This window comes from Vicia villosa, linkage group LG5 (assembly GCF_029867415.1).
Source record: "Vicia villosa cultivar HV-30 ecotype Madison, WI linkage group LG5, Vvil1.0, whole genome shotgun sequence".
NCBI classification, from domain to species: domain Eukaryota; kingdom Viridiplantae; phylum Streptophyta; class Magnoliopsida; order Fabales; family Fabaceae; genus Vicia; species Vicia villosa.
The window spans coordinates 36,534,982-36,544,231 of NC_081184.1; positions in this window are offsets into that span (position 1 = coordinate 36,534,982).

Consider the following 9,250-nt stretch of genomic DNA (forward strand, 5'->3'; position numbering starts at 1 on the left):
AGGAGTTTTGTCTGTATTTTGACCATAGTTTGACTTTTAGGTCAAATCAGTCGATTGTTGACCATTTGAACTTTTGACTGAATAATCTTATGAATCAGAGCTTGCAATTTGGCATGAGGATCCTTTGGGGCGTATGAGAGACCAAGGGTTCCATTTGAAATCTTGTAACTTGATTTTGTTTTTGTAGAGATCAAAACCCTAGTTTAGAGGTTGTTGTTTAGGTGAGAGAGACTGCATGCTTCCTCCTTGGGTATCTTTGAGCATTTGACAGTCAGGTGAGTGAAAATATATGAAAATATTATGGGCAAATTTTGGGGTATGACAAGATCATTCCAACTTCAAATCCAACGATCCTGGATATGCATATGCACCATACACCCTCAGAGCTTCTCCATACAGGATCCAAAGCTAAGATTTTTAATTTCTTTTTAATTTAATTATATAATTCTTCTTAAATTGTTTTATTCATTAACTATTAATTAATTTTGTTTTCTTTCTTAAAAAATATATTAACCAAAAATAATGTTTTATTTTAATTATTAATTTTAATCAAAAACTCGTTTTTTTAATTTCATTAAAATTTGTTCTAACATTAAAATTAGTTGTTTTACATAATTCTTTTTTTCTTTAAATTAGGATTTGTGTGATAAATCAAGTTTTATAATAAATAGATCTTTCATACACTAACCTGTTTTCTTATTATTTTTCTTGATTTTCAGGATGATCGAAGATTCGACGGCGATTCAAGTTTATTTAAATATTTTTTTTTAATGTAATAATTAACTAGGTTTTTTTAATTTCCGTCTTTTACTTTCCGCATACCCCCTACAGGTGTTTATTGTAAATCCCCCATCCCTAAACTTGTAATAGCGTAGGTCTTTACTTTCCGCATTTTAATTCCTGCACAATACTTATTGCGTGGTTAGTAAAATAGGGAGTGGCAAGAATAATAACTGAACGTAGCTCACTAATTCAAGATAAATATTCGAACTGAACTCACGTGATTGGTGCACACACACACCTTTAAGTTAAATCCTCTTACTTTTGCCTTTCGATCAGAATAGTCAAGTCCCTTCGAGCATAGGGACTCCTTAGCCTGTTGCCTTCGATAACATCATCATAGTCCCTCGATATAAAGATCATAGTCCCTTCGAGTTGCCTACGATAAATATGATCTCGTCCCTCGATGTTGCCTCGATAAATGATGATCGTCCCTTCGAATGCTAAGGAGTCTTTACATGTTGCCTAAATGACTATTATATCCTTCCCTTAGACTACCTGCCCTCTTCATGGTAGGAATAATCTTATGGCGAACGATACTCTCGATGACCCTTTCAAATCCAATTGAAAGACTTCCTGCCCTCTCATGGTATGGATAGACACTTTCGCCCGAAAGACTTAAAGAACATGAAAGACAAACTTAGGGTAGGTAGTTCTTAAATGCTTGCTCACATTCAATTCAAAATTCAAAATGCTTTTCGCACCTCCTTTTCAAAACGATTTCCAAAAGGCTACGTTTATTTACAAGCTAAAGTCCTTATTCAAATCTTTTCTTAACACACACTACATTTCTTTTCAAACATTTCAAACAAACAAGTGAGCTAAGCAATTAAGAGCCCATGGATAACCATGGATGCAAAGGGTGCTTGCACCTTCCCTTTGTATAACCTACCCCCCGAACTCAAAATCTTTCAAAGGTCTTTCCTGTTCTTTTTGCCTTTCCAATTGGATAAAATAAAAGTCGGTGACGACTCTTGCTTACCGCGACATTTCAATAAAGTCAGTTCACCGTATTACAGAACTGGCGACTCTGCTGGGGAAACTTATAAAAAGAGGGGTTACCTTAGATTTTAGGATCACTTAATATTTGTTTTGCTTGCTTTATTTTTTCAGGGTTGTTTTAGGAACTAAATGAAGGACGAATCCTGTACCCGGATTCAAGTACACTTAAGATAGGAGTGGCATAGTCATGGCGACCTCTTTCACATATGTGGGAGATGAGTCAATATGAAGTTCACGCTTAAGTTAGGACTCCATAGATATATGCACACCTTTCTCAAATGTGGAAGGTCTATGTATGTAACTTTGGGTGCGCCGGAGCTCAAGGACCTTTAGTTACCTTTAACCCATCTTGGCCTTTAGGACGTAGTGGGGGGGGCTACTCTTGACAAATGTTGAAGGCCTAGTCGCTACCCGATACTACAATTCAGATAGGTTCTTTCTTAAAGTATCATTGCATGATGTGAATGCATCATGTCTGAGGGTGCTTTAGAAGGACTGACAATTATGGGTAACTTTGTAGAACCTGTTGTTGATTTATCTTATCCATAGAAGTACCTATTGGGGAAGGGTAGTTACCTAGTCAGACTCTATGCAAGCCTTTAAAACTAAGGACACTTGTGTGACTTGCTTTTGTATGCTGCTAACCCTTTGATTTCCTTGCAGTTTTTCTTGTAGGACATACTTGTCCTTATCACCTTGTGTTTTGCCTAATGTATTGCATTCGCATAACATCATGACATCATGACATCATGAGCATATCATGTTAACTAACCCTTTCAAGGATCTTAGGGATTTAGGGCGCACGATTGCAGGTACTCTTATCAAGGACTGAATTCCTATCAAGGGGCAAGGGGATTCATTTTCCTCTGGCCATTTGTCTTCCAATTCAGAGGCACAATACTTATTTAGGGGCAAGAGGATTTATTTTCCTCTAGCCATGAGCCTTCCAATTCAGGGACACCATACCTATCAAGGGGCAAGAGGATTTATTTTCCTCTAGCTATATACTTTCAAATTCAGAGGTATCCCGAATCAGAGGCAATGACCCACTCAATATGGTGAGCTCGATTCCCTTAGAAGGACGTCCAAGAATCAGAATTCTTCAGACAAAGACGCGACCAAATCATTTTCTAATGTTGCTAACTGAATTTCCTAAAGATCCTTGAAAACATTGCATTTGCATTCATAACATCGCATAACAGGTTTCCACAATAGCTCTCTCATCATCTCTCGCTGTTTATTTCAACACAAATGGATCTCGAGCAATCAGTCAAAGACCTTCAGGCTCAGAATGCCCAGTTCCAAGCTTTAATCCTGAACTTGTCCAAGGGGCAAGACGAGCTGAAAACCCTCTTGACCAAGAAAGAGAAAAAGCCCAGAAGATCTGTGGGTTTCCTTAACATGGGAAGAAGATTTCGAGGACCACTCAAGAAAACTGAAGATGTCAAGGTTTCTAAAGAGGACGACGATGAACAAGACGATGAGGCTAGTGTCAAAACTGACGCAAAAAGCAACCACGATTTTGTCAAGCCATCTGAGGGAGAAGAAGACTATTACTATGAGGACGAACATCCTGATGACAAATACAAGCTGTTGGAAGAACGTATGAAAGCCATGGAAATTAAAAAGGTACCTGGGCTAGATTTTGAGGAGCTAGGTGTCATACCCCAAAATTTGCCCATACCATTTCTCTTATACAAATTCAAATCAATACATAAAGCTCCAAGACACATTCTCCTATACAAGGCTCAGAAACTAGGGTTTGGTTTGTTCAAAGGAAAATCAATGAATCAATTGCTCCAAGGCATCCTATATGGCTCAATATATCTCACATTATCTCTATGACAAGTATCAAGTCTCAGCTCAAAGGATTGATCAGTCAAATGTTCAGAAAGTCAACAGTCGACTGGGTTGACCTAAAAGTCAACTGTGGGCAAAGTAAAGTCAAAACTCCTGATTTTTTGTCAAGATCCTAATATTGAAGTATCATTCACCATTTTATCAAGTATTGATCATGGTTCATCAAGGAAAGATAAAAAATCAACAATTCAAAAAGTTTCTAAATTAGGGTTTTCATAGGAGAAAGTCAACTAAACTTTGACCAGCCATAACTCTCACATGGAATATCAGAAATTTTCCATCCAAAACTTATTTTGAAGGAAATTTGATTCTCTACGACTTTGTCCCTCACATGTCAAGTCTAAAAATGCTTCATTTGAGAGATATGGACCAAAACATTATAGGTCCTTTTCAAAGGTCAACAAAAAGTCACTTTTTTCAAAAGGACACAAAAGGAGAATGGAAAATCATTTTGATATGAGACCAAAGACACTGGTTAGAGGACTCTCTACGGTTTCTAAAAAGTCTTAGAACACTTCCATACCTCAAAAATTGAGAGAGATAGGCCTTTTCAAAGTTGGACTATTTTGGAGGGAAAAATGTGAAAGAATTGAAATATTTTTGTAAATGGGCCCAAGTTATTTTGATTCAATCTTGACCCACAAGTTACCCAAGACCTAAAAATCCAATGCCACGAATTATTGACAATTATTTGATTTTTATTTGAATTTTTATTTCATTAAAAATACAATTTAAATCAAATATTCAATAAAAAAATCAAAGATTATGATGGAGATATTTTTGAACCAATTTCAATCAACAATTATATCACTTAATTGACCAAATTTCGCGCATATTGAAATTGAAAGAGATTGGACCAATATTGAACAAATTCGGAAGCTTCCATGAATCAAATTTCTCCAAAATTGCAAATCTTTGATTCAACAAGATTTGCCCAAGTTTTATTGACCTAATCTCTTCTCTATAAGTACCTGAGCAAGTCCATAGCACAAGGATTAGAGAATTCTGCATCCAAAGACCTCAAACCCGAGTTCAAAAGGAGAAGAAAATTCAAGATTCAATTTGGAGTTCTAAGCCAATTCAGGTGTTACAATCAATCAAGACTTGTTCCTAAGACATCTCTGAGTGTGTCTCAATCATCCTTAAGCCTTAAAGCATCAAGAACCAACCACTGTAAGTCAATTTTGGTCGATTCCTATTCTGATTCGAATCCATTCATTCATGCATCATTATTGAAATAAAATGGCATGTTTACGATTGTTATGATGTTGTGACTGTTTCTGGAACTTTAATTACGTTTTGGTGACCATATGAAACATATGCTATTGTTAGGGTTTTCGGATTCTGTTTAGGGCTTTTGTTTGCAGGAACAATTGGTTTGAATGAGGGCCATAATCGCGTTTGTGAGGTCTGGATGATTCGATCCATGGCCTCGCGAAAAGTTTTTGTCCATGTTTGCTTGGATTCGTAGCTTGCAGGTTTTAGCTACACCTCACGTCCGTAGGTAAAGCCATGTTTCAGGCCTAAGACGACGGGCCAGCGAAGAAGATGACTTTGTGGCACCTCTCCATTGGCCGGTTTCAAATGGTTTTGGCGCGCGCGTGTAGTGGAGATGATGAATCCCATGCGCCTCCATCCACGTATTGCCATTTGCTCTCATCATCGCAGCCATCCGATCGTCCTCCTTTCCAATCCAACGCGTACCAAAACGAGGGTGCATCATGAACCATCATGGATGAGCAGCACCGAATCAAAAGTTAAGATTTTCATAAATTTTTTTATTTTTTATTATACAACTTATTATTTTGTTTTATTAAATATGTATATATATATCTATATATATATATATATATATATATATATATATATATATATATATATATATATATATATATATATATATATATATATATATATATATATATATATATATATATATATATATATATATATATATATATATATATATATATATATATATATATGATGGTTTTTTAAATAACATTTTTTTCTCTCTTCCTTAACAAACTTATTTTTTATAATTCTTTTTTATTTATATTATTATTTATTAAAATAAATTTATTTGATTTAATTTATTTTCCTTTATTCAAATATTTTTTATAAGACCATGAATAATTGTTTTAATTAATAAAAATTATGAAAACTTCATACATTTTAATCAATTTATTTTTGGCCATCAATTTAATTAATTAGGTTAAAAACCAATAATTAATTAAATCGATCATTTATTCTTATTTAATTTGTACCCTAATCAGGGTTTACTATGATTATTACCTACACTAAAAAAAATATTTGTCTGTATTCTTTTCAGGGTTTATTTTCAAATGCCTTCCGGTTACGCGCCTCGCCTTCTACAAAGCTAAGTCCCGACTTTACCCTTTTGTTTTATTTTATTATTCGTTTGCCTTGTAAGGTTAAAAACGTCGAAAGTCAATGGACTATTTTACACTCACGTGCCTTGCCTTTTTGCCTTTTCAGGGTTAATCCCGAGGTTTCCTCCGACCGCCAACCATGTCAGATCAAATCAAAAGCTAAGTGCTCTTTTCTATTTTAAATATTTGTTTATTTTGATTTTATTTTTATTTATTAAATTAGGGTTATCCCTAATTGACATTTGAACTGATAATGCACTCACCCTACTTTTGCTTGCTATTTTTCCCATCTTTTCAGGATTTGCCAACCGTCAAGGCTCGAATAGTCGGTAACCCTAAACGTTAATCTCCTTTATTCTTCTGCTTTTAATTATTTATTTATTATCCTTCGCTGGTTTCATCTCCCCTTCCCTCCGCTGGTTTCTTTTTCCCCTTCCCTGTATTGCTTTAATTATATTTGTTGATTGACTGATGTGGTTAGTAATTTTAGGGAGTGCAACCCTGAATTAAATTAGAATCACTTAATTATTATAAGATAATATATTCTGAACTAATCACGTGATTGGTGCACACACGCACACATTTTGGGTAATCTCTCTGTTGCCTGTTGCCTCGTGTTTTTGCAGAATACCCATGTCCCTCGAATACGAGGATACCTCAGCCACGTTGCCTCGATAAATACAAAGGTCATAAGACCCTAATGATGCTGCCTTCGATACACCAATATGACCTCGACCCTCGGAAGTTGCCTACGAAAAGGCTGAGGTATCCTCTGGCTGCCTACGAAAGGCTATTCTGATCCTTCCCTTAGACTACCTGCCTCCCTATGGCATGGGACAGTCTTATGGCGAATGATATTGCGACGACCCTTCAACCTCCAAATGAAAGGCTTCCTGCCCTCTTATGGCAAGGATAGACCCTTTCACCCTGAAAGGCTAAAAGAACTGTTTTCTACATTATTAAGGTAAATGCCCCTAATTGCCTTGCTCTGGCTAAAACTTTTTTTCATATTCTTTCTCATAAACCTTCAAAAATGGCTACGCTCATTTACGAGCTAAAGTCCATATTCACTTCTTCTAAATTTCTTCAAAGAGCAAAGCAATTAAGAGCCCATGGGAAACCATGGATGCAAAGGGTGCCTTACACCTTCCCTTTGCATAATTACCCCCCGAACCCTGTTTTTATTTAAAAGGTTTTTCCTGTTCTTTTAGCCTTTCCGATATTTGGATAAAATAAAAGTTGGTGGCGACTCTTGCTTAACCGCGACATTTCGATAAAAAATTCAGTTCACCGTATTACAGAACTGGCGACACTGCTGGGGATTTCGATTAAAAAAGAGGGGTTACCTTAAAAGTTTAGGAATCACTTAAATGTTTTCTATTGTTTGCTTTGTTTGCTTTATTTTTGCAGGGCTGTTTTGGTTATTTTGCTGTGTGAAAGATCCTAACCCGGATCTGAGTACCTTAGGTAAATGGCATGAGATCAAGGAGACTGCACATCGTATACTAATGTGGTTGATCTGATGGCCATCGTTAGGATTGCATGTGTCCTGGTGTTCCTTGGGATCCGACCTGAGGAAATGCTTGGCTGCCGCGTGGTGTCATTAAGCACTAATTTGCCCTTAGAACCTTAGTCGAACTTGACTTTGGCCTATTAGAAAGTAGCGAGATGGCTGGCTTTGGTTCCGACCGAAGTTGGTTGATACTCGAAGCTACACTCAGATGGACTGGACTTTCAGGACCTTTTCGGTTGGCGATTCAATTGCCGAACTGGGATAAGCGCCTTCGAGAAAGGTCAATGATATGAGCTCCTTAGAACCCGATCTTTATATAGGACAGGTTTGAACCCATTAAACTTCAGGGGGAGGGTATGCACCTCTGGACCACATGCAATCCTAACCTTAAGGCAAAATTGCGTGACTTGTTTGTGTTTGTTATCTACTTGGCATCATGACATCATAAGCATCATAACATCATGACTAACCGTTCGAGGACCAAAGAATTCATCTTTGTTCTGTTTTGTAGGTCATGAAGACTAGAAACACCATTCGAGTTAACTTTGTGAAGATACCTTCCGAGCTGAAAGAGTTGGTATTAGAGATTCCTGGAGGTTCCCGATTCACTGAAAGACATGGTCTCTTGCCCAGTTTGGTTACTTCAGGTTTTGACGAAGAGATGATGAGTGTATTATTTCAAATCTTTGATCCCGAGCATCATTGTTTTACTTTCCCGGATTATCAGTTGGTACCTACTATGGAGGAGTTTTCTGATATACTTGGACTCTCTATCCGAGATCAGATCCCGTTCACTGGTTTGGAAGAAATTCCAAAATTGGAAGTTATCGTTTCCGCTTTACACCTTAAGAAGTCTGATATTGAAGGTCATTGGGAAACCAGGAGTGGAGTCAAGGGATTCCTCGCTAAGTTCTTATTCGGAAAAGCTCGCATGTTTTTGAAGTCCATGAGTTATCAAGCCTTCGAAGACATATTAGCTTTACTCATTTATGGTTTAGTATTATTCCCTAATCCTGATCAGTTCATTGATGTACACGCCATAAAGATATTTCTGACACGCAACCCAGTTCCTACTTTGCTTGGAGACATCTTACACTCTCTTCATACTCGTACTATGAAGAAACGAGGGACTCTTATGTGTTGCATACCTTTGCTATCTAAGTGGTTTATTTCGCACTTTCCTCGCTCAGTAATGAGGAATGACCAAGGGCTGAAATGGCATAAGAGGATAATGTCACTTTCTCACTCTGATATCCGTTGGCCTTCCTTATCCAAGGAGGATGTTACTATCATCGATCGTTGTGGACAATATCCTAATGTGCCTTTACTTGGCATACGAGGGGGTATTACTTATAATCCTTGCTTAGCTTTACGTCAGTTTGGTTATGCTCGAAGAGATGGCCCTCATCAAATGCTTATACAAGGGGTTGTGTTTGATTATGAAGATGATACTCAGAATCACCGCCGGAAGTTTATACGAGCATGGGATATGGTGAACAGAATTGATAGCAAGAGCTTGGGGCAAAGGAATTCCATTCCTTTAGGGCCTTACCTCAAATGGGTGCGCACTCGTGCTCAACGCCTCATCATGCCTTATCCATACGTCCTACCTGTGATAGTGGAGCCTGATTGCGAGGAAAAAGTTCCTCAAGTTATTGCTCATCCAGACATGCCGACTGACATCGAAGAATTAAAGAGATCT